Genomic DNA, 24,388 nt, shown 5'->3' on the forward strand with positions numbered 1-24,388 from the left:
CCTTAGGCCAGTCCTTTGATGCTAGTTTGCAGGTCTCAGTCCCTCTTTTTGTTTTTCCCGGTCCAGGTTTCCTGACAGCCTCCCTATGTTCTAAGTGAATGGCAAAGTCAAGAGGCAAAATATCAAAATGCATCTTTTGGCTTTGAAGGTCAGTCCCTCTGGTATCAGAATAGCCCTCCCTGATTAAAGTCAGTCAGATCTTTTCTATCTTCAGAGAGCAAATTCCTCTCCTCACTTTTCAATTATTGCAGGGTGGGCTACAGCAGAATAAATGAATTTAAGCTAGAGCAGGAAAAAATATGCTTGCTTCTGTCTGCAAAGATATACGTACTGCAGTAAGAACAGCACAAGGTTATTACAAGCATTTTTGCTTTCATTTATGAAATTTGCTGGACAGACAGACACGAGATATCACCTTTTTTAGTGTACTTCTTGGGCAGAATTTGCATAGGTTCTGACACTAATGTCAAGCATGATTCACCAGTCATTATGGTTACTCATTAGGGACTCAGGAAAACTAGGTTTTTGGAGAGAAGGTGTCACATTGTCACATCTTAGTTGATTATGTTGTTGTAATGTATAGGGAGAAAACTTTGTTCAACTGGATCTTGCAAGTTCTCCTAATATGGTGGAAGTGACTAGAAGGCAGCTAATCTATTAGTATATCACAGAATTATTTGTAATAGTTCAAAAAAGCTTAAAGATTGAAAGAACAAACGTCTCACAATCCCAATTTCACAATTTGTCAAATTGAAACGACAAAGTGAGAGATATTATGAATGGGCTTTTGTGTTCAGTTTCATTTATAGAGATTCATGGTTAGAACTGGCATGTCTGTCTGTCTGTCTGTCTGTCTGTTGCACCTGTATCTGATTGAGGATTCGAATGAAAAGCAAAACACTGTACTGTGATTTGGAAAGGGCAGCCCTGCTCTGAAATTGCAATCCATGTTTTTAATTGTTATTGAAGGTATTAAGAGGCTTCACAGTAACAGCATATAATAGAAACTGAGAAGAAAAACTAGAAATCTAATAAAGAAAATTGGGGGGAAAGATGAAAGAAAGAAAAAAATAAAAAAAGCTTAAAACCACAGAGGAGCAAGAAAACACTCCAAGGCATTTTCCAAAAGCAAAGAGTCGTGATATGTACAACCAAGTTGTACAATATAACTTGCATATAAGCAGCTTAGAACAGGGGTCTGCAAACTTGGCTCTTTTAAGACTTGTGGACTTCAACTCTCAGAGTTCCTCAGCCAGCTGGCTGAGGAACTCTGGGAGTTGAAGTCCACAAGTCTTAAAAGAGCCAAGTTTGCAGACCCCTGGCCTAGAACTAAGGAGAAATTTCCTGATAGTGAGAAAAACCAGTGGGATGGGTTGCCTTCAGAAGTTGTGGGTGCTCCATCATTGGAGGTTTTCAAAAAGAGACTAGACAACCATTTGTCTGAAATGGTAAAGGGTCTCCTGCTTGAGTAGGGGGTTGAACTAGAGGACCTCCGAGGTCTCTCCAACTCTATTACTCTACGTTCTATTTCTAACTTCCCTCAAAGTGAATTAAATCCATATGACAATAACCTAGATTATTTGGCTGCCTTGGATCATAATTTTTCTATCTGTAACAAATCATCTTTCTAAAATTCTATTGCCAGTGAGTTTAATCAACTTACATTTTCAACTTCTTTCCTATGCTATTTTTTGCCACCTGAAGTACCCAGGTTACAATTTAAAAACCAAACACAGAGTACAATGAAAGTATAGCCTTGTGCAGCCTTGTATATCTTTTTTCTTAGTAACTCAGGTTTATCAGGTTCCTCACACTACAGAAATGAATAGTTTATGTTGCACGAACACAGGACATGTACAGGATGAATAAAGTACGTGGAAGTTAAACCCATAGAATAATTATGATTTCCACAAACATAAAGCCGTCTTTATTTGCCTGAAAACTTCAAAACGTCTTTGCTAAAACAAGTTGCAGACTACAGACATAAGGATACTGACACTATCTTGCAGACCAATTTCTTATCATGGGCTCCAGAACAACAGATAAACTTTCTGGGGAATGAGCAAAATACACACACTGTGTGGGCTTCTCCCTACTACCAGATAGAGACTATATTTCAAATCTGTTATAAGGAGTATACAGACATGAAAATCCCTTCTGAACATGATCCCATGATTGATTGATCCTTGAGTGTCAGAAGCACCAAGTACAATCCACATCACAATGGCAAAACTTGCACCTGATTTTAATGCATCTGGGCAGCATCGTTTTAAAGACTCCCTCAAGACAGATTCCTTGAGCTTTGTGGTTCTTTTGCCTTCGGGCCTCTGATCCTTCTCCTCCTCCTCCTCTTTGGTTAACTCTGTGGGTTTTGCAATTCTCTTGATGGGCAAGATAGGCTGCTTCACAATGTGCTGCTGGCTAAAACAGGAGACCAGACCAGAAACATTATTACTGCTAGTTTCGTACAGAAATAATGTGAGGGGAAGGATTTGAATTGGGTTTTGATCGTTGTATTCTGCCTATATAATCTCCATGTCTGAAAAAAAGAAAGAAGTCTGCAGAAACCTAGGTAGACACCTTCACTCATATCTCTCCCTGGAAAATCCCCATAGCTTTGTTCTTTCCACAGGCTGTTTCATAAAAGCTACTCTAAAAACAATGATGACTCTCAAGGATAATTCTGAGGGAGCCTTTTTGCCAAGCAGAAATAAAATCTCATCAGCCTAAAACATAGACAAGGTTCTTCTGTTTCTCTGTTCCAAAGTAAATGAGGAAGTTATTTTGAAGCTTTGCTTTCAAAACCAATGTTACTATGAATGTGAATTAAAAGTGGGGGGCGGGGAGCTTTCCATTTGTTACAAGAACCTTCATTTCTTTGGGCTGGGAAGTTTCAAACTGGCATGGAGACTTTCTTTTGCCATTTGGTCTTTTTCAAGCCACAGGAATTTAGGGCCAGATTCAATCAAAATTCCCTCCAGTATCTACTACACAGAAACACAACCAGCTCATAACAAATCACATGTGCTTTTTTGTGTATTTTGTGTGTGTCTGTGTGTATGTGTCTGTGTGCATGTGTAGTGCTTACTCAGCTGTACTTTGGCAGTAGCTACCTCAGGACTGGATTAATTCCAACTAGGCTGTTACGTTATAGCTATTAACGTAATTGGATGTATTATTCCACTTTGCTTTTCGTTTCTTATATTTGCAGAGTTACAACCCCCATACAGAAAACACCACAGGGTTGCATACTTATACTCTGTGAATCATAGTATAACTGCTCAGATTAGAGGTGACATAACTCACTTGTTGTTCTGCTAAATAGTGTTTTTTTTATTCAGACTTCAGATGTTTTGTGTTTGTGTGCCTCGGACTCCTGGAAACTGCCTGGACTGCAGTTTCCTTGGCAATATTTCAGAAGTGACTTACCATTGCTTCCTTCCTAGGGCTGAGAGAGAGTGCCTGGCTCAAGGTCAAGGCCAGGCTAGAACTCATGATCTCCCAATTTCTAGCCAGATGCTTTAACTACCATATCAAACTGTCTCTCTGAAGATGTTGCAGCCTCCAGTTTAGGTGTCTAGCTTTTGGAACTGCACAGAAGAGATGCTAATACCAATAGCCAGATCATCTGCTGAAATTTCATAACATAACATAACATAACATAACATCAGAGTTGGAAGGGACCTTGGAGCCCTTCTAGTCCAACCCCCTGCCCAGGCAGGAAACCCTACACCATCTCAGTCAGATGGTTATCCAACATTTTCTTAAAAATTTCCAGTGTTGGAGCATTCACAACTTCTGAAGGCAAGTCGTTCCACTTATTAATTGTTCTAACTGTCAGGAAATTTCTCCTTAGTTCTAAGTTGCTTCTTTCTTTGGCCAGTTTCCACCCATTGCTTCTTGTTCTACCCTCAGGTGCTTTGGTGAACAGCCTGACTCCCTCTTCTTTGTGGCAACCCCTGAGATATTGGAACACAGCTATCATGTCTCCCCTAGTCCTTCTTTTTGTTAAACTAGACATACCCAGTTCCTGCAACCGTTCTTCATATGTTTTAGCCTCCAGTCCCCTAATCATCTTTGTTGCTCTTCTCTGCACTCTTTCTAGAGTCTCAACATCTTTTTTACATCGTGGCGACCAAAACTGGATGCAATATTCCAAGTGTGGCCTTACCAAGGCATTATAAAGTGGCACTAACACTTCACGTGATCTTGATTCTATCCCTCTGTTTATGCAGCCCAGAACTGTATTGGCTTTTTTAACAGCTGCTGCACACTGCTGGCTCATATCTAAATGGTTCTCCACTAGGACTCCAAGATCCCTCTCACAGGTACTACTATTGAGCAAGGTACCACATATACGGTACTGGTGCATTTTGTTTTTTTGGCCTAAATGTAGAACCTTACTTTTTTCACTGTTGAATTTCATTTTGTTAGATAGCGCCCAATGTTCAAGTCTGTCAAGATCTTTCTGTAACTTGAGCCTATCTTCTGGAGTGTTGGCTATTCCTGCCAGCTTGGTGTCATCTGCAAATTTGATGAGTTCCCCATTTATCCCCTCGTCCAAGTCATTGATGAAGATGTTGAAGAGTACTGGGCCTAAAACAGAGCCTTGGGGTACTCCACTGCATACTTCTCTCCATGTGGATGTAGTTCCGTTGAGGACTACATGTTGAGTGCGGTTGGTCAGCCAGTTACGAATCCATCTGGTGGTGGTGCTGTCTAACCCACATTTTTCTACTTTATCTAGTAGTAGGTTATGGTCTACTTTATCAAATGATTTACTGAAGTCCAAGTAAATTATAACGACAGCATTCCTCTGGTCTACTAATTTTGTCATTTTGTCAAAGAATGCGATAAGATTAGTCTGGCATGATCTGTTTTTGACAAACCCATGTTGGCTTTTGGTTATTACTTTGTTTGCTTCTAGGTGTTCGGTGATTCGTTGCTTGATTATCTTTTCCAGAATCTTCCCCGGTATTGAGGTCAGACTGATAGGTCTGTAGTTTCCTGGATCTGTTTTTTTTCCTTTTTTGAAGATGGGAACTACATCAGCTCTTTTCCAGTCCTCTGGCAGCTCCCCTGTGCTCCAGGATCTTTTCAACCAATTCATTTCAACCAATGAAATTTCAAGGTTATTATCTGAGATACCACATCACTCTCAGAATTCTGAATTCACACTTGTGAACTCAGGCCGGATAAATGAAACTAAAGCACACATGCAAGGAACTAGATACTACTTCTGTTCTTTTGGTGTTGCAAAACAGAGATTAACCACAAATTCCCAGAAATGTAACAATTAAGCAATGACTTGAATTTAAGCTAAACATATAGGATACAGCAATATCACAAATTAGGTATTTTGTGGCACACTTTACAACACCCGTGTAACATCAAAGATATGACAGAGTTGCGTTATGCTAACTATGAGCACCTCCATTGACAGGCCAAAACTGGGTGACTTCAGAGGAACTCTGAAGCAATCTCACCTCTGTGTCTGTCTCATTTTTTACTTTGCCTACAATACAGCAGTGGCTGAGTTGACTAGTCATACCTTTCGAGGAAGCTTATAAATACCTGTTTAAGATTAGGTTATTGCAGAGAGTTATCATACATGGTGCAAAATAGGAGCTGTATTGTGCAAGTTTATAGAACATAAAATAAATCTGTGATGGGAACCATGGAGAAAGAGAACTTTGTGCACTACAAAAAGACCTTGAGCTCAGAGTGTATGTGGAAAGTATTCCTAATATACATACATTAGTGCTCAAGTTACAGCAAGACGCAACCTGAACTGATGTCAGAATCCTGTGGGATGGTAACTATCAGGCTGGGCAAGAAGATAAATGTGCACAGAGGAGATGTGGCTAAATGGGTGGGCATTTCTTTTCCGTATTGCCACCCATTTTAAAAAGAGTTGCAGAAATAAATCAAGCCATTACATGTGGTTAAAAAAAATTGTCTAGCTTTTGTTTCCTTACATAAAGGCAATTTAATGCCTGACAAAACTAAGGAAAAAAGAGCCTCGAATTTTTCATACAAACAAGACTTTTCCCTGAGTAGATTTTACTCTAGCACTAGTGGCATGTCAACTGAATTGCTAGATTTGTGGTACAGGAATGTTAGAATAGAATAGAATAGAATAGAATAGAATAGAATAGAATAGAATAGAATAGAATAGAATAGAATAGAATAGAATAGAATTGAATTGAATTGAATTGAATTGAATTTTTTTATTGGCCAAGTGTGATTGGACACACAAGGAATTTGTCTTGGTGCATATGCTCTCAGTGTACATAAAAGAAAAGACACGTTCATCAAGGTACAACATTTACAACACAAATGATGGTCAATATATCAATATAAATAATAAGGATTGCCAGCAACAAAGTTACAGTCATACAGTCATAAGTGGAAAGAGATTGGTGATGGGAATGACGAGAAGACCAATATGACCATCATTGTGTAACTCAGCATAAACAGAGACCTCAGCAACACAACCAGATGGTTTTATATGAGGCAGTTAGTGCAAGTTTTAACAATGTTAGGTAGGTTATTATCCTACCATTTTTCCAAGAATGAAAAAATTTGCTGTTTTTTCCATATAGCTATATACAGATACGAACACCCTTATCTATAAAATGCCTTCATGTCATTTAGTATCAACCAATATATTATCAAATGTAATGTGCTTACATATGAGAGTCTGTAAATGGTGGAAATGTATTAGTCATATTAGACTAATTTTGGAATAGATATAAGCAATTATAAGAGAATCGTATTTGTCTTTTCTACCTAAGACAGAGGCTGATAGTCCAAACATAATTACTGCGCTCCATGGCTTAGGGCCAGGTTACTTACGGGACCGTCTACTGCTACCGATTGCCTCCCACCCATCCATGTGCTCTGACAGAGAGGGACTCCTCAGGGTGCCGTTCGCCAAGCAATGTTAGCTGGCGACCCCCAAGGGAAGGGCCTTCTCTGTGGGGGCTCCCACCCTCTGGAATGAACTTCCCCAGGACTCCGTCAATTGCCTGACCTTCGGACCTTCCGCCGCGAGTTGAAGACATACCTATTTATTCACGCAGGACTAGCATAGAAATTTTTAGTAGTTTTTAATATTTGGATGTAAATTTTATGGGGTTTTTATGGTTTTAATATGGATTTTAATTTTGGCCTTATATTTAATAAGTTTTTTAATTATTGTTTTATTGTGCACATTTTATTGTTTTATTCTGGCTGTGAACCGCCCTGAGTCCTTCGGGAGAAGGGCAGTATAAAAATCTAATAAAATCTAAATCTAAATCTAAATCTAAACTGTGACCTGTGAATGGAGATGAATCATAACATAATGCTAATTTCAGCTTTTCAGCACAGGTCACATTTCACAGGTGTAGTTAATGGGAGCTGAAAAAGAAGAGAAGAGAAGAGAAGAGAAGAGAAGAGAAGAGAAGAGAAGAGAAGAGAAGAGAAGAGAAGAGAAGAGAAGAGAAGAGAAGAGTTGGAAGGGACCTTGGACGTTTTTCTATTCCAACCCACTGGTTAGGCAGGAAACCCTACACCACTTCAGACAAATGGTTATTGAACATATTCTTAAAAACTTCCAGTGCTGGAGCAGTCACAACTTCTGGAAGCAAGTTGTTCCACTGATTAATTGTTCTAAGTGTCAGGAAATTTCTCCTTAGTTCTAAATTGCTTCTCTCCTTGATTAGTTTCCACCCATTGCTTCTTGTCCTTCCCTCAGATGCTTTGGAGAATAGTGATTCTTGGAAGGAAGTTTGGGTATGAATTCAGGCATCAGAGAATGGAAAAAGTGAAAGATATTGGTGGCCCCATTTATGTACAAATACAGTATCTTCGCAGGCTTGCAGGAATGTTTGTTTGTTTATTTATTTATTTATTTATTTATTTTGTCACAACAATATACATAAGCATCACACAAAAAGATTATATAGTATATTTTGGCTAGCGACAAAAGCAAAAAATAACAAAAAAAGCTTCTTCCAACATGTTAAAAACAAGAAAAAAGTCAAGGAAACAATTGGCCCATTGCTGGGAGAAAGTGGCAAGAAGATGACAAGCAACAGGGAGAAAGCAGATCTACTTAACTCATATTTTGCATCTGTCTTTACACAAAAGGAAAAAACAATCCAACCTATCAAAAACAGCACTACAAAAAACAGATTAGAAACACAAGTTAAAATAGGGAAGAAAATGGTAAGTGAACACCTGTCTACCCTAGACGAGTTCAAATCACCAGGACCGGATGGATTACACCCCAAGGTTCTGAAGGAACTGGCAGACATGATCTCAGAACCACTGAACTATATCTTTCAAAGATCCTGGAGCACAGGGGAGCTGCCAGAGGACTGGAAAAGAGCTGATGTAGTTCCCATCTTCAAAAAAGGAAAAAAACAGATCCAGGAAACTACAGACCTATCAGTCTGACCTCAATACCGGGGAAGATTCTGGAAAAGATAATCAAGCAACGAATCACCGAACACCTAGAAGCAAACAAAGTAATAACCAAAAGCCAACATGGGTTTGTCAAAAACAGATCATGCCAGACTAATCTTATCGCATTCTTTGACAAAATGACAAAATTAGTAGACCAGAGGAATGCTGTCGATATAATTTACTTGGACTTCAGTAAAGCATTTGATAAAGTAGACCATAACCTACTACTAGATAAAGTAGAAAATGTGGGTTAGACAGCACCACCACCAGATGGATTCGTAACTGGCTGACCAACCGCACTCAACGTGTAGTCCTCAACGGAACTACATCCACATGGAGGGAAGTATGCAGTGGAGTACCCCAAGGCTCTGTTTTAGGCCCAGTACTCTTCAACATCTTCATCAATGACTTGGACGAGGGGATAGATGGGGAACTCATCAAATTTGCAGATGACACCAAGCTGGCAGGAATAGCCAACACTCCAGAAGATAGGCTCAAGTTACAGAAAGATCTTGACAGACTTGAACATTGGGTGCTATCTAACAAAATGAAATTCAACAGTGAAAAAAGTAAGGTTCTACATTTAGGCCAAAAAAACAAAATGCACCGGTATCTAGCTCAATAGTAGTACCTGTGAGAGGGATCTTGGAGTCCTAGTGGATAACCATTTAGATATGAGCCAGCAGTGTGCAGCAGCTGCTAAAAAAGCCAACACAGTTCTGGGCTGCATAAACAGAGGGATAGAATCAAGATCATGTGAAGTGTTAGTGCCACTTTATAATGCCTTGGTAAGGCCACACTTGGAATATTGCATCCAGTTTTGGTCGCCACGATGTAAAAAAGATGTTGAGACTCTAGAAAGAGTGCAGAGAAGAGCAACAAAGATGATTAGGGGACTGGAGGCTAAAACATATGAAGAACGGTTGCAGGAACTGGGTATGTCTAGTTTAACAAAAAGAAGGACTAGGGGAGACATGATAGCTGTGTTCCAATATCTCAGGGGCTGCCACAAAGAAGAGGGAGTCGGGCTTTTCTCCAAAGCACCTGAGGGTAGAACAAGAAGCAATGGGTGGAAACTGATCAAAGAAAGAAGCAACTTAGAACTAAGGAGAAATTTCCTGACAGTTAGAACAATTAACAAGTGGAACGACTTGCCTTCAGAAGTTGTGAATGCTCCAACACTGGAAATTTTTAAGAAAATGTTGGATAACCATCTGACTGAGATGGTGTAGGGTTTCCTGCCTGGGCAGGGGGTTGGACTAGAAGGCCTCCAAGGTCCCTTCCAACTCTGATGTTATGTTATATGAAGAAATATAAAGAGGTTTAAGCATATATATATATATATATATTTGTTTTCTGAGGTTTTCACGGGTGTTTGTATGTAGGTCTTTGGTTGTTCGGGTTTTCTCCCGTGTAAAATTGGAAGTGTCTTGGCGATGTTTCGACGAAGTCTCATTCGTCATCTTCAGGCTTCAGCTTCATGCTCCCAGAAGCACGAAGCTGAAGCCTGAAGATGACGAATGAGACTTCGTCGAAACATCGCCAAGACACTTCCAATTTTACACGGGAGAAAACCCGAACAACCAAAGACCTATATATATATATATATATATATATATATATGAAGAAAAAAAGAAAAACAAAAGGACAGGAACGGTAGGCACATTTGTGCTCTTATGCACGCCCCTTATGGTCCTCTTAGGAATGGGGTGAGGTCAATAGTAGAAAGTTTTTTTGTTAAAGCTTTTGGGATTATGGGAAGAGACCACAGAGTCAGGTAAAGTGTTCCAAGCACTGATGATTCTGTTACAGAAGTCATATTTTCTGCAATCTAGATTAAAGTTTAAGATTAAGCAATAGATTAAGTTTAAATCTATTGGTTGCTCTTGTGTTATTGCAATTAAAGCTGAAGTAGTCTTTAATAGGAAGGACATTATAATAGATAATTCTATGAGTTAAACTTAGGTCTTCCTTTTTTGCCAGCTGGTCCTTTGTTTATTTCATATCTTGCCGTGCCACAGAAAGCCAACAGGGAAGATAAAACTCAAAATCCCATAACTCTGGATTATAATCCTTAATTCAGCAAATAAAACTGTCCTACTTAAGCAAGTGAATGCTTGCCTCAAGTACAGTATGATAGCTGGCTTTAGATAGGAGCTGACTGATGCAAAAGGAGAATGACAGCTTCTTAGGAGGGTAACTCAGCAACCTACAGCATAAATGGCTAAGTAACATTGCACGAGGTGGAGTTCAAGCTATATCACTTGAGAAAAGAGAGGATTTTGTTTCAGTGAGAATATGTCAACTCATAACAGGGCTTTGTTTAATCAGCTTAATCAGTTCCTGTGCTAATCGCAAAACATTGGCACAATATATCTATTGTCTGCACTGTTTGGAGCCATCCTCGTCATGAAAGAATTAAACTTCAGAAACTATTCCTAACCCCAATCTGTCAGTATCATCAACAACAACAACGTCAAACTTTTCAAAAATGCTTTTCTCTGAATAGCACTAGTCTTTAAGACAGGTCAACTTACATTTGATCTACTGATGAACCACTATGAGATTTTATTCCTAAATAAATATGCATAGACATGCTTTTAAAAGTTTAATTTGTTACATAACGGAAGCATTTTTAGATGTGAAATGCAACTTTTTTACTTTTTCAATAGAATTTTGCAGGTAGCCTAGACAATGTTCCATTTATAGTATATACTTTCTGTGCTTTCCAATTATTTCTTCTGTTTTTGAAGCAGGAGAACTGAAATAGCAGCCCACTTCCTCAGGGACTCATAAAGCTAGGATTTTACATCTGGAAATTTCCTAACTAATAAGTATTAATGTGTTACATTGTAGTTTTCATATCTCTATCGTATTAGTTTTAGTTGTTGGAAAATCTGAAGATATTTTTGTAGATATTTTAGGCAATAATCCATGAACTGATTAGACATACCCTCAGAATCCTAACCATAAGTAAAACAATAGAAACTGACCAAAAATAAGTCTCAAACAATATTAAAAATCTGAGTAAAATGAGATTTAGTATGGCAAATGGGAAAAAGGAAAGTGATAACTAACAAATATGTGCTGTTTTAATTTAAAATTAATATTTGTTTAAAATATTGTTTACATGTCTATTCAGAAAAAGTTAATCTTTTAATCTTTTTATTTAATTGGCAATTGCAAAGTATAACAATAGAAATAATTACTCTGCGTTGAAGTTTGTATAAACATATTTGGATTTTAGCCTTAGAAAACTAGAGCTAAAATAACTTTCTGTGCAGAAGAAATAATTCTGTGCAGAAATAAGAAAACACCCATAGTCAATGTACGTAAATAATCATAAAAATGAGAGAGAGAGAGAGAGAGAGAGAGAGAGAGATGATAGATAGATAGATAGATAGATAGATAGATAGATAGATAGATAGATAGATAGATAGATAGATAGATAGATAGGTAGGTAGGTAGGTAGGTAGGTAGGTAGGTAGGTAGGTAGGTAGGTAGGTAGGTAGGTAGGTCGATAGATAGATAGATAGATAAATAGATAGATAGATAGATAGATAGATGGGATTAGATAGATTAGATTAGATTAGATATCTTTAGATTAGAATAGATAAAATAGATTAGATAGATTAGAATAGATAAAATAGATTCATTAGATTGGATGGAGGAGAAAGGGAGGAATAGACAGACAGACAGATCTCTTATTCAGAAATAAACCTGCCACAAATCTGTTCCCAGGCTTCTCTCAGGGAAAAATATGGAGGATTATAGCTTTATGCAAATTCTTGCACTAGTTTTCACAGAATTCCAAACAGAATCTAAAGCAGCCATTATACAATTATACTCAGTTTATTTTGAAATATTCTTGCCCCCGGAAAAATCAGTCACTCACTTCAAATACCATAATTTCCAACAAACGTGATTTGCATAGTTAGCTACCAGCCAATCCAACCCTAAGGAAATTTTTACTACATTCATGGGAGAGTGGAGTTAACTATCCTGACTCTGTGTCTCTGTTGCCAATGTTCAACACAGGAGCCAAATGTCTAAAGCCTACAAATTTTGTTTGTCAATTTTGAGATTGTGTTGCTCCTTTAATGCTGTTAATAGTGAGGGGACGTTGATTAGCATAATAAAGTCAAGTCATGCATAGACTCCAAGAATATTATACTGTGCAGAAGTTATCATTAATATTAATAGTAGCTAATGTAATCAGTATTCCACACACATATAGGTATGGTAGCCAGCATGTATTTATGATGGTTGCAGCATCCCAGGATCATGTAATTGTCATTTACAATCTTCCCAGCCAGCTTAGGGGATGCAAAGTCAATGTAGGAAGTTAGATTTGGTTAACAACTGCGGTGGCTCACTTAACAATTATGGGGAAAAAAGGTTGTAAAATTGGGCACAACTCATCTAACAATTACCTTGTTTAACAATTCTGGTCCCAATTGTTGAGATTTATCCATAGGGTAAATACACAAAGATACTCATACTCTCTGACACAGGACTCAAATAGGGACCAATAGCAATAGCACTTAAACTTATATACCGCTCACAATGCTTTACAGCCCTATCTAAGCGGAACCAATAGCAAAAGCGCTTAGACTTATATACTGCTTCACGTGTCTTACAACCCTCTCTAAACAGTTTACAGAATCAGCTTATTGGCGCCAATAATCTGGGTCCTCATTTTACCAACCTTGGAAGGATGGAAGGCTGAGTCAACCTTGAGCTGGTGAGACTTGAACTGCAATATTGCATTCTAACCACAGCACCACCGTGGCTCAGTAAAAGGCCAATTAAATCCTGTACCTTTTGGCTCAAATTCAAAAATAAAGGTATCTTTTTAAAGAGCGTGATTTGATTTTTCAAGGAAAAATCTAATCTCTTTATTCATGAATAATACTTCAGAACACTGGGGGCTGCACAGAACAAAAACTCCTGCAGGTCAAACTATCTGGTTGTGACAAATTCCTCTGCTTTTAATAGGATTAACTTTTAATAACTAGTTGAAAGGCTGGAACCTAGGTAGATCAAAATCAAGGAGTAGCTAACCTAAGTCTCTGCTGAACAAAATTGCCTAATTTATACTAGACTGGTTCCTATAGGCTGGAAAACAAAGACATTTCTTTTCAAACCTTGTCATCTTTATATCTCTATTTTTGATTGCTCAATCAGCTGCAAAATGTGTTGAGATTCTAAATATTGATCTAGAGCATTACCTTATATGACTTATGAGCTAAAACAGAAATTTAAAAAATGCATAAACTATGGTCCTTTTGTGGTCCACAATGCATTTTAGAACAAGGCTTGTATTTGAATTTGAATATTTGAATATTTAAAGGAGCAGCATTCCTCCATAAACTTTGTGCCCTGACCTCACACACTTTTGAAGTGTGCCTCCAATATGCTACTGAACGCCAAGATGGATCAATTCACCTTTTGACTAAAAGGCCAGTATTAATTTTTAATTAAACAATAAAGTCATCTGAATCAATAGAATACCATGCAATTGTATGGATATTTATGGGATTCCCACATGAAAGTGTTCTTGATTGCAATTTTACTTAATGGAACAAAGTACCATTGGATACAATGAGATTTGCTTGCATCCAATTGCATTTTAGGCAGTTCTTCAGGATGTGTAAAATGATACCATACAAATGGATAAGTTACAATTAAAGTGTTACTGATTACCATTTCACAATAGATGTACTTTCCCAATTTAAAAAGTAATACTCTTCTGTCATATTATTTTTGTAAACACTGCTTTGGGAAATCATACTTACATATTACTATGTGTATATATAGCCTCAACACAATATGACAGATTTCCATTTAGTAAATATCAATTTTCAGCAGTAGAATAGAATTGCTAGGCGAATCTGTTGGGCCAAATCTATATTTTCAAGCATAAGCCAAAATTTGTTTGCTTGCTTTCCTTTAATTTATGAGAAGGATAACATCAGATAATTTTCTCGGTAAAGACATAACATTACTGAACTAAATGCAATTAAGATTGCACATTAAGTCTCACTAGTTTCAAATGAACAATTAAACTGTATTTAAATCTCTCCCATTGAAATAAACAGACTTAACTCCTTAACTGTATTGCATTATCTGTTTGCTACTGATGCGGCCACAAGTTATGCAACATAGATGATGTATTCATTTAAGAGGATCTCAATGCATTTTAAAATAATGATGAAATCCACAATCATTTGAAAAGTTTTAACATTAAAAAATCTCTCGGCTTAATACAATGGTGATATTTTAAATGTGAAATCAGTTTTCAGCTTCGATTTTTACTTGAAAGTAGGCCAGGATTTTCGTAGAGTATGGTCAAAAAAGTCAAGATGGCAGCTTTGACAATGTGATCACAGCTAGGTCTGGCCTAAAAAGATAGTTTTGATCACACAGTTATAGCTGCCATCTTGAGTATTTTTTACCACGTTCTTAAAAGTGATTATTTTTTATCTGCATTAAACTCTTAATGATCTCTTATTGATCCTTATCAAATACTAATACAAATGAATACTATATTGCTTTATTCATTTGCATTCTGCCTTTTCTAGCCTGGTTGCTCAACAGTGAGACACTGTTAAAGCAGGCTCAGCAGTGCCTACATTTTCTGCGTTGCATGAGAAAAGTTCATCTTCCTTCCCCTTTCTATAAAGCAGGGGTGTCCCACTCGATTTCATTGAGGGCCACATTAGGGTTGTGCTTGTCCTTGGGGGGACAGGATGGGTGTGGCCAGGATAGGTGTGGCCAGCTCAATGTCACTCATGTTGGGGGTGCCTGTGGCGGCCTGAGCCCTCTGCTAGTGAAAATGGACTCCCGAGCTCTGTTTCGGCTGTGACGGCCTCCTGCAACCCTCTACCAATGAAAACTGAGCTCAGGAGGGACAGACAGAGCCTCACTAGCAGAGGCACTGCAGGCCTATCCTTTGCTGTTTCCAGGGTAGCCCCGCACACCAGATCTAAGCACCCTGCGGGCTGGATCCACCCCTCCCCTGGGCCTTGAGTTTGATACCCCTGCTATAAAGGGACAATCAAAAGCGTCCTGTCATATGGCATTACTGTATTGTTTGGAACCATTACTGCTTCAGACAGGAAGGTGGCGCAGAGAGTGGTGAAAATGGCAGAAAAGATAATCAGTAGTTCACTTCCTTCTATCCAGGACATAGCACATAAGCGATGTTCAAGCAGAGTCCGCAAGATTGTCTACACATCCTCTTCATGACCTGTTGAACGTATCTTTTCTTTTATGTACACTGAGAGCATATGCACCAAGACAAATTCCTTGTGTGTCCAATCACACTTGACCAATAAAATTCTATTCTATTCTATTCTATTCTATTCTATTCTATTCTATTCCTTGTTATCTTCTGGGAGGAGGCTTCATGGTATATGAAGCAGAACATCTAGATTCAGTCACAGTTTTGTTCACAACCTTATGAACTCTCAAGTTTCCTCTTTCTGCTACGTATTCAAAACGGACAGTGATATGTGTGTGTGTGTGTGTGTGTGTGTGTGTGTGTGTGTGTGTGTGTGTGTGTGTGTGTCTTTGGTTATTCGGGTTTTCTTCCGCGTAAAATTGGAAGTGTCTTGGCGACGTTTCGAAGAAATACCATTCGTCATCTTCAGGCTAGGTGTTTACAGCTTCGTGCTTCTAGGAGAAATGGAAATTTCTCCTGGAAGCACGAAGCTGCAAACACTTAGCCTGAAGATGACGAATGATTTTGTCGAACGTCGCCAAGACACTTCAAATTTACGGAGAAAACCCAAACAACCAAAGACAGGGACACGGTGGCTCAGGGCTAAGACGTTAAGCTTGTCAATGGAAAGGTCGGCAGCTCAGCGGTTCGAATCCCTAGTGCTGCCGTGTAACAGGGTGAGCTCCGTTACTTGTCCCAGCTTCTGCCAACCTAGCAGTTTCAAAGCATGTAAAATGCAAGTAGAAAATAGGGACCACCTTTGGTGGAAGTTAACAGTGTTCCATGTGCCTTTGGCGTTGAGTCATGCCGCCACATGACCACGGAGACGTCTTCGGACAGTGCTGGCTCTTCAGCTTTGAAGGTGGTGACCAAGATCTTAAAGCGCACCGAAGACTACAGGAAGCCAGTGCAAGCCGCGCAGGATTGGTGTTACATGGGAGCAACGAGTTGCTCCCACTATTACCGCAGCTGCAACATTAGCCATTTCAAACCCTCCAATTCATACATGCAGCAGATTGACACCCACTATGAAGATGTAGTTTAGTTTTATTAAATTTTATACCGCCTTCTCCCGAAGGACTCAGGGCGTGTACAGCCAAGAGATAAAAGTATAAAAATATACAATTAAAACAACAGTTTAAAACCGAGCAAATTAGAAAAATGGCCAATATTAAAAATTTAAAAATATTAGGCCAGTCCGCTTGAATAAATAAGTGTGTTTTCAGCTCACGGCGAAAGGTCCGAAGATCAGGCACTTGACGTAATCCAGGGGAAGTTCGTTCCAGGCGTAGGAGCTCCCACAGAAGGCCCTGCCCTGGGGGCCGCCAGCCGACATTGTTTGGCGGACAGCACCTGAGAAGACCCTCTCTGTGTGAGCGTGCGGGTCGGTGGGAGGCATAAGGTAACAGCAGGCGGTCCCGTAAGTACCGGGTCCTAAGCCATGGGCGCTTTGAAGGTGGTGACCAAGATCTTAAAGCGCACCGAAGACTACAGGAAGCCAGTGCAAGCCGCGCAGGATTGGTGTTACATGGGAGCAACGAGTTGCTCCCACTATTACCCGCAGCTGCAACATTAGCCATTTCAAACCCCTCCAATTCATACATGCAGCAGATTGACACCCACTATGAAGATGTAGTTTAGTTTAGTTTAGTTTAGTTTTATTAAATTTTTATACCGCCCTTCTCCCGAAGGACTCAGGGCGGTGTACAGCCAAGAGATAAAAAGTATAAAAAATATACAATTAAAACAACAGTTTAAAACCGAGCAAATTAGAAAAAATGGCCAATATTAAAAATTTAAAATTCCAAACCCTAAAATGATGATAAAACCCCAGTTAAAATTTAAAATTCCAAACCCTAAAATGATGATAAAACCCCAGTTAAAATTTAAAATTCCAAACCCTAAAATGATGATAAAACCCCAGTTAAAATTTAAAATTCAAACCCTAAAATGATGATAAAACCCCAGTTAAAATTTAAAATTTAAAATTTAAAATTTAAAATTTAAAATTTAAAATTTAAAAATATTAGGCCAGTCCCGCTTGAATAAATAAGTGTGTTTTCAGCTCACGGCGAAAGGTCCGAAGATCAGGCACTTGACGTAATCCAGGGGGAAGTTCGTTCCAGAGCGTAGGAGCTCCCACAGAGAAGGCCCTGCCCCTGGGGGCCGCCAGCCGACATTGTTTGGCGGACAGCACCCTGAGAAGACCCTCTCTGTGTGAGCGTACGGGTCGGTGGGAGGCATAAGGTAACAGCAGGCGGTCCCGTAAGTACCCGGGTCCTAAGCCATGGAGCGCTTTGAAGGTGGTGACCAAGATCTTAAAGCGCACCCGAAAGACTACAGGAAGCCAGTGCAAGCCGCGCAGGATTGGTGTTACATGGGAGCAACGAGTTGCTCCCACTATTACCCGCGCAGCTGCATTCTGCACTAGCTGCAGCCTCCGGGTGCACTTCAAGGGCAGCCCCATGTAGAGAGCATTGCAATAATCCAAATGGGAAGTGACAAGAGCGTGAGTGACCGTGCATAAGGCATCCCGGTCCAGGAAGGGGCACAACTGGCGGACCAAGCGTACTTGGTAAAAAGCCCTCCTGGAGACGGCCGCCAAATGATCGTCAAGCGACAGCCGCCCATCCAGGAGGACGCCCAAGTTGCGCACCCTTTCCATTGGGGCCAATAACTCGCCCCCGACAGCCAGCCGCGGCTGCAGCTGGCTGTACCGAGGTGCCGGCATCCACAGCCACTCCGTCTTGGAGGGATTGAGCTTGAGTCTGTTTCTCCCCATCCAGACCCGTACGGCTTCCAGACACCGGGACAGCACTTCGACAGCTTCGTTGGGGTGATCCGGGGTGGAAAAGTACAGCTGTGTATCATCAGCGTACAGATGGTAACTCACCCCGAAACCACTGATGACCTCACCCAACGGCTTCATGTAGATGTTGAACAGGAGAGGCGAGAGAATCGACCCCTGCGGCACCCCACAAGTGAGGCGCCTCGCGGTCGATCTCTGCCCCCCTGTCAACACCGTCTGCGACCGGTCGGAGAGATAGGAGGAGAACCACCGATAAACGGTGCCTCCCACTCCTAAACCCCCCAACCGGTGCAGCAAGATACCATGGTCGATGGTATCGAACGCTGAGAGATCTAATAGGACCAGGGCAGAGGAACAACCCCTATCCCTGGCCCTCCAGAGGTCATCCACCAACGCGACCAAAGCTGTCTCTGTGCTATGACCGGGCCGGAAACCGGACTGGAATGGGTCTAGATAGACAGCTTCATCCAGGTACTGGGGAAGCTGCCATGCAACCACACTCTCTACAACCTTCGCCACAAAGCGAAGGTTGGAGACTGGACGGTAATTACCCAAAATAGCTGGATCCAGGGAAGGCTTCTTGAGGAGGGGTCTCACCACCGCCTCTTTCAAGGCGGTGGGGAAAACCCCTTCCATCAAAGAAGCATTTATAATTCCCTGGAGCCAGCCTCGTGTCACCTCCTGAGTAGCCAGTACTAACCAGGAGGGACACGGGTCCAGTAAACATGTGGTTGCATGTAACCTCCCCAGCAACCTGTCCACGTCCTCAAGAGTCACAGAATCAAACTCATCCCAAATAACCTCAACAAGACGAGGCTCCGTCATCCCGATTGGATCATCGCAATTTTGGTCCAGACTATTCCGGAGCTGAACGATTTTATCGTATAGATAACCGTTAAACTCCTTGGCACGTCCCTGCAAGGGGTCATCCCGACCCTCCTGACAAAGGAGGGAACGGACAACCCGAAACAGAGCGGCCGGGCGGTTATCTGCCGATGCAATGAGGGTGGAAACGTAAGAATGTTTCGCCTCCCTCATTGCCACTAGATAGGTCTTAGTAAAAGACTTCACTAGTGTCCGATCAGCCTCGGAACGACTGGACCTCCAGGTGCTCTCTAGGCATCTTCTCCGGCATTTCATCTCCCTCAGCTCCTTGGAGAACCAAGGAGCCAATTGAGATCTACGCCGGGTCAGAGGCCGCAAAGGCACGACACGGTCCAAAGCCCCAGCCGCGGCCCGTTCCCAGGCCGCGACTAGTTCTTCAGTCGTGCCGTGGGCAAGATCCTCAGGGAACGGCCCAAGCTCCGTCTGGAACCTCTCAGGGTCCATCAGGCGCCTGGGACGGAACCAACGCATTGGCTCCATCTCCCTGCGATGGTGAGCGGCGGTCCGAAAGTCCAGACGAAGGAGAAAATGATCTGACCATGACACTGGTTCTGTCACTAAATCTCCTACTTCCAGATCATTAAACCACTGTCCAGAGATAAAAATCATGTCTAGTGTGCCTCCCCCGGTGTGTGTGGGGCCATCAATTACTTGAATCAGGTCCAAGGCCGTCATGGAAGCCTGGAACTCCTGAACCACCGTTGATGACAAGCCAGCCGATGGCAAATTGAAATCCCCCATGATTAAAAGTCTGGGAATCTCAACCGCCACCCCGGCCAGCACCTCTAGTAGCTCAGGCAGGGCTGTATCACGTAGCAAGGAGCCAGGTACGCGATCAACAAGCCCATCTGATTCCTATGGCCCCACTTCACAAAGAGGGATTCACAACCAGCTATCTGAGGCACAGTGGACTCCCTCGGTTCTAGACTTTCTTTAATCACAACCGCCACCCCCCCACCCCTACCTTGGGCCCTCGGCTGATGGAATGCACAGAAACCTGGAGGGCACAGTTCAACCAGGGGTACACCCCCCTCTGTGCCCAACCAGGTCTCCGTAATGCCCATAAAGTCCGCGGACTCCCTCTGAATAAGGTCACAGATCAAGGGAGCCTTATTAGCCACGGACCGGGCATTGCATAACATCAGTCGAAGACCCAGGCTCTGAGGATCCTGACCATCCGGGGAACGAGTAAGGACTGGGGGGCTGGAGCACGTGATCGCTTGTAAACATCGACCACGTGCTCCCACAGAACGATACGGCCCCTTGCCTCCGCCATATCTGCCTCTCCCACTTACCGTACAGATGGAATAACACTCTACGCTCGGAACATCCCCTTCCCCCCCTGTCTTCGGACCAGATAAAGTGCTGCCATGAGCTGGCGCTGGGACTGGACATACCCTCCCCAACGGGCTACTCCCCCTACCCGTTTCACCCCTCCCCCCCTTTAAAAACCCCTTATTTAAAAACCTATTAAAAAAACCCCAACGATTCTTCTTCAATGCATGCCATCTCCCTGGGTCCCAAAACCCGTCATTAAGATAGGCCCCCGATAACGTAGAGGGCCATTTCTGCGAGGCGGGGGCACCTCGCAGACGACGGAGTTCCAACAGAGAATATCTCATATCTCATATCGGTCATAACAAGAGTTCGTCCAATGTCACTGATGGTAATACAGCAGTCATTTTTTTTGAGGGCGGGAAGCGTGAAGCCCACAGAAGATAAGATGATAAAACAGGATGAAAAAGCAGGATAAATGCTCTCAGAGCAGTCCTTGAGCATAATCTCTTCCGCAGACCATCAAGGTAGAAAGATAGAAATAGCCGGTCTAATAAACATCCCAACGGCCCAGATGACATCCTCCACTCCACAAGTCCCGTGGGGGGGGGGGCTCGTCGGGGTGCTGAAAATCTGTAGCTTAAACCAAAGTTAAACCCAGGTTAAGCTGGAATTCCTGGATCGAGTTGTTAAGGGGCAGTTCAAGACAACCCTCATCCAAACTGCAAATGCCGTTGCCCCAAAAGGCCGGAGAAGCTGGAATAAACGCTGCCTAGAAACGGGCCGGAAAACAGGCCGGACGATAGGCTGGGCATCACCGCCCCACCCCATCGAAACCGCCGCCATTTCATCACCCCGTTTCCGCCGACTCTGCTCTGTTCCTGGCCCGGAACTCGGCGACCGCAAATACCTCGAGGGCAAAACCCTCCCATGGTCGCCAAGCAGATCATCCATCCAGCCAGGCAGGCAGGTCGGCCCGATTGATTTCCAGCAGAATACCAGCCTCAGCAGTCGGCGAACAGGAAATCTCCGCCGGGAAAGAAGGCCGGGAAAGCAGGCCGAAGCCTCGCAGCCCCGCCCCAACAGAGCCGTCGCCATTTCACCACCCCTCCGCCCTTCCGCTCTTTCCGCCGACTCGATTCGACTGGCTCGGCACTCAGCAACCACAAACTCCTCGAGGGCGAAAAACCCCTCCTGCGGTTGCTGAATAGATGATCTGTCCGGCCAAACAGAACCGAGTCGGCTAGAACATCCAATGCTGCTTCAGGACACGGGACATCTCACCAACGCCCGCTCCAAGACCTCGTTAGGCGGCCATCTTGGACATGCGCAGAAGAAAGAAGCACGACCACGAAGCCAAACAACAGCAATGCAGCTCACCAGCTCAAATCCCCCTGAAACACAGACTAAACTGAGCACAACCAAGCCCCCACCCAAACAGGACACACCCCCAGCCAATCAGAGCACAAAAAAAACCCCATCCAATTAGAGCACAGCCAAGCTCCCACCCAATCAGTTCAAACCCCCATTAGCAGTTAAAGGGAAGAAACAGCTGCGATCACACATTGCTCCCAGAAGCACGAAGCTGAAGCCTGAAGATGACGAATGAGACTTTGTCGAAATGTCGCCAAGACACTTCCAAATTTACACGGGAGAAAACCCAAACAACCAAAGACAGGGACACGGTGGCTCAGGGCTAAGACGTTAAGCTTGTCAATGGAAAGGTCGGCAGCTCAGCGGTTCGAATCCCTAGTGCTGCCGTGTAACAGGGTGAGCTCCCGTTACTTGTCCCAGCTTCTGCCAACCTAGCAGTTTCGAAAGCATGTAAAAATGCAAGTAGAAAAAATAGGGACCACCTTTGGTGGGAAGTTAACAGTGTTCCATGTGCCTTTGGCGTTGAGTCATGCCGGCCACATGACCACGGAGACGTCTTCGGACAGTGCTGGCTCTTCAGCTTTGAAACGGAGATAAGCACCGCCCCCTAGAGTCGGCAATGACTAGCACATATGTGCAAGGGGAACCTTTACCTTTACATACATACATACATACATACATACATACATACATATATATATATATATATATATATATATATATATATATATATATATATATATATGTATAGTGCAGATATACTGTATATTTATGTACAGTATATAGATAGCTTGCGTATATGTTTGTTATGTATGTTTTTGGGTAGATATACACTATCTTTTGAGAACAGACAACAGAATTTCATTTTTAATGTGGGGCTTATGTGCTCATAGTAAAAAAATGACAATAAAGTTATCTTATCGAAGAAATACAAGCCAGTGTGAAAAGTTCTTTCTTTTTTCTTTTGATCACACAATACCTTTGAAAATAGACTGAGAACGAGAGAGGGGATTTTCCAAGTTCACCATTTTTTACTTCATGACTAAATGAAGATTTGAATCTCAGTCTTTCCATAGTCCAATGATAAACCCACGCACGAGAAGGTTATATCTTCAAATGAAAAAACCCACTAGTGAGTGGGTGGATGTATAGAAAGAGTAAGAAGAGAATGGATAAGAACTGAGTGTTCGTTATCTTTTTTTTTTTTACAGTATACCAGTATGTTTGTAAAAAAAGTCAGCAAAAAATAGAAAAAAGCAGTATAGTTCAATTACCACAGCAATATTTCGTATAGATAATAACAGTGGGAACATTGTCCCAAAGGTGCTTTTTCAAGGGATCTGTGTGACTGAGAAACTCCATAGACATTTAGTGGGAACATTGTTTCTCTATTGTACATTTCAAGAAATAAATATTTCCTCAAATGAAATAATAAATGCAATGCCTTCCAAAAAGAACAATCATTCAGATCTGGACGTTAACAGAGGCATCCAAATCCTCTTGGACAAGATAACACTATCAATTTGTTTCATCTTTAGAATAATTTCGTTTGAAATTATTTCAAGTTGAAGTTATGACACAATATAATTAGACATTTGGATACATGATCCTGCTGATATATCAAAGGAAACCCACCCTTTCACTTGGGATACTGTTTTTATGCTGCCTGTTACACATTATAATGATGTATTTTCCACACATTTACTACCAATCTCAAAGATGTACTAACAGGTGTAGATATTGAGCTCCTTGCTGAGGGCAAATCTGAGAAAGCTGCACAGCACAGCTTATTTTTTTCAAAGTCAGTTTTAAGCTCCTTGTTACTAACAATCATACACCAATACTCTTGATCTTGAAGCACAGCACCAAGGGAGATCTAGGGAAGTTGCATATGTGGTTTATGTGGAGGGGAAAAAAATGCTAAAAACTGATTCCAGCTCTCCATCTTATGTTTCTGCAATATTAAAATAATATGTATTCCTTTTTATAATAATTTATAGTGTATCAGCTTCTATTTTCAGAATAGGCCATTTGATCTTAGAAATACTCAAGATGTAGAGATTTAAAATTATCTGTAGCTTTAAGAAGGCTACTTCATAAATCATGAAAAAAAACGTGTGTTAACCCACTCACAGTTTGGTGGTTATTAGAAATGACACAAAAAAGAGTGCAGAAGCACAATTTAGAAAATGGGATCTATCATTTCAAAGTACATCATGTAGCCCTTCAGCATGCAGTGCTGGCTTTTAGCTTTCAAAGGAGAGGGACCCAGGGAATAGCAAGAAGAAATACAGTAAATGTAATCACTTCTGCTAGAAGCAGTCCTTTTCAGAGATCCTGAGAGACACAGATCAATTCCAACTTTG

The sequence above is a fragment of the Ahaetulla prasina genome, chromosome 2 (genome assembly GCF_028640845.1).
Source record: "Ahaetulla prasina isolate Xishuangbanna chromosome 2, ASM2864084v1, whole genome shotgun sequence".
Classification (NCBI taxonomy): Eukaryota; Metazoa; Chordata; class Lepidosauria; order Squamata; family Colubridae; genus Ahaetulla; species Ahaetulla prasina.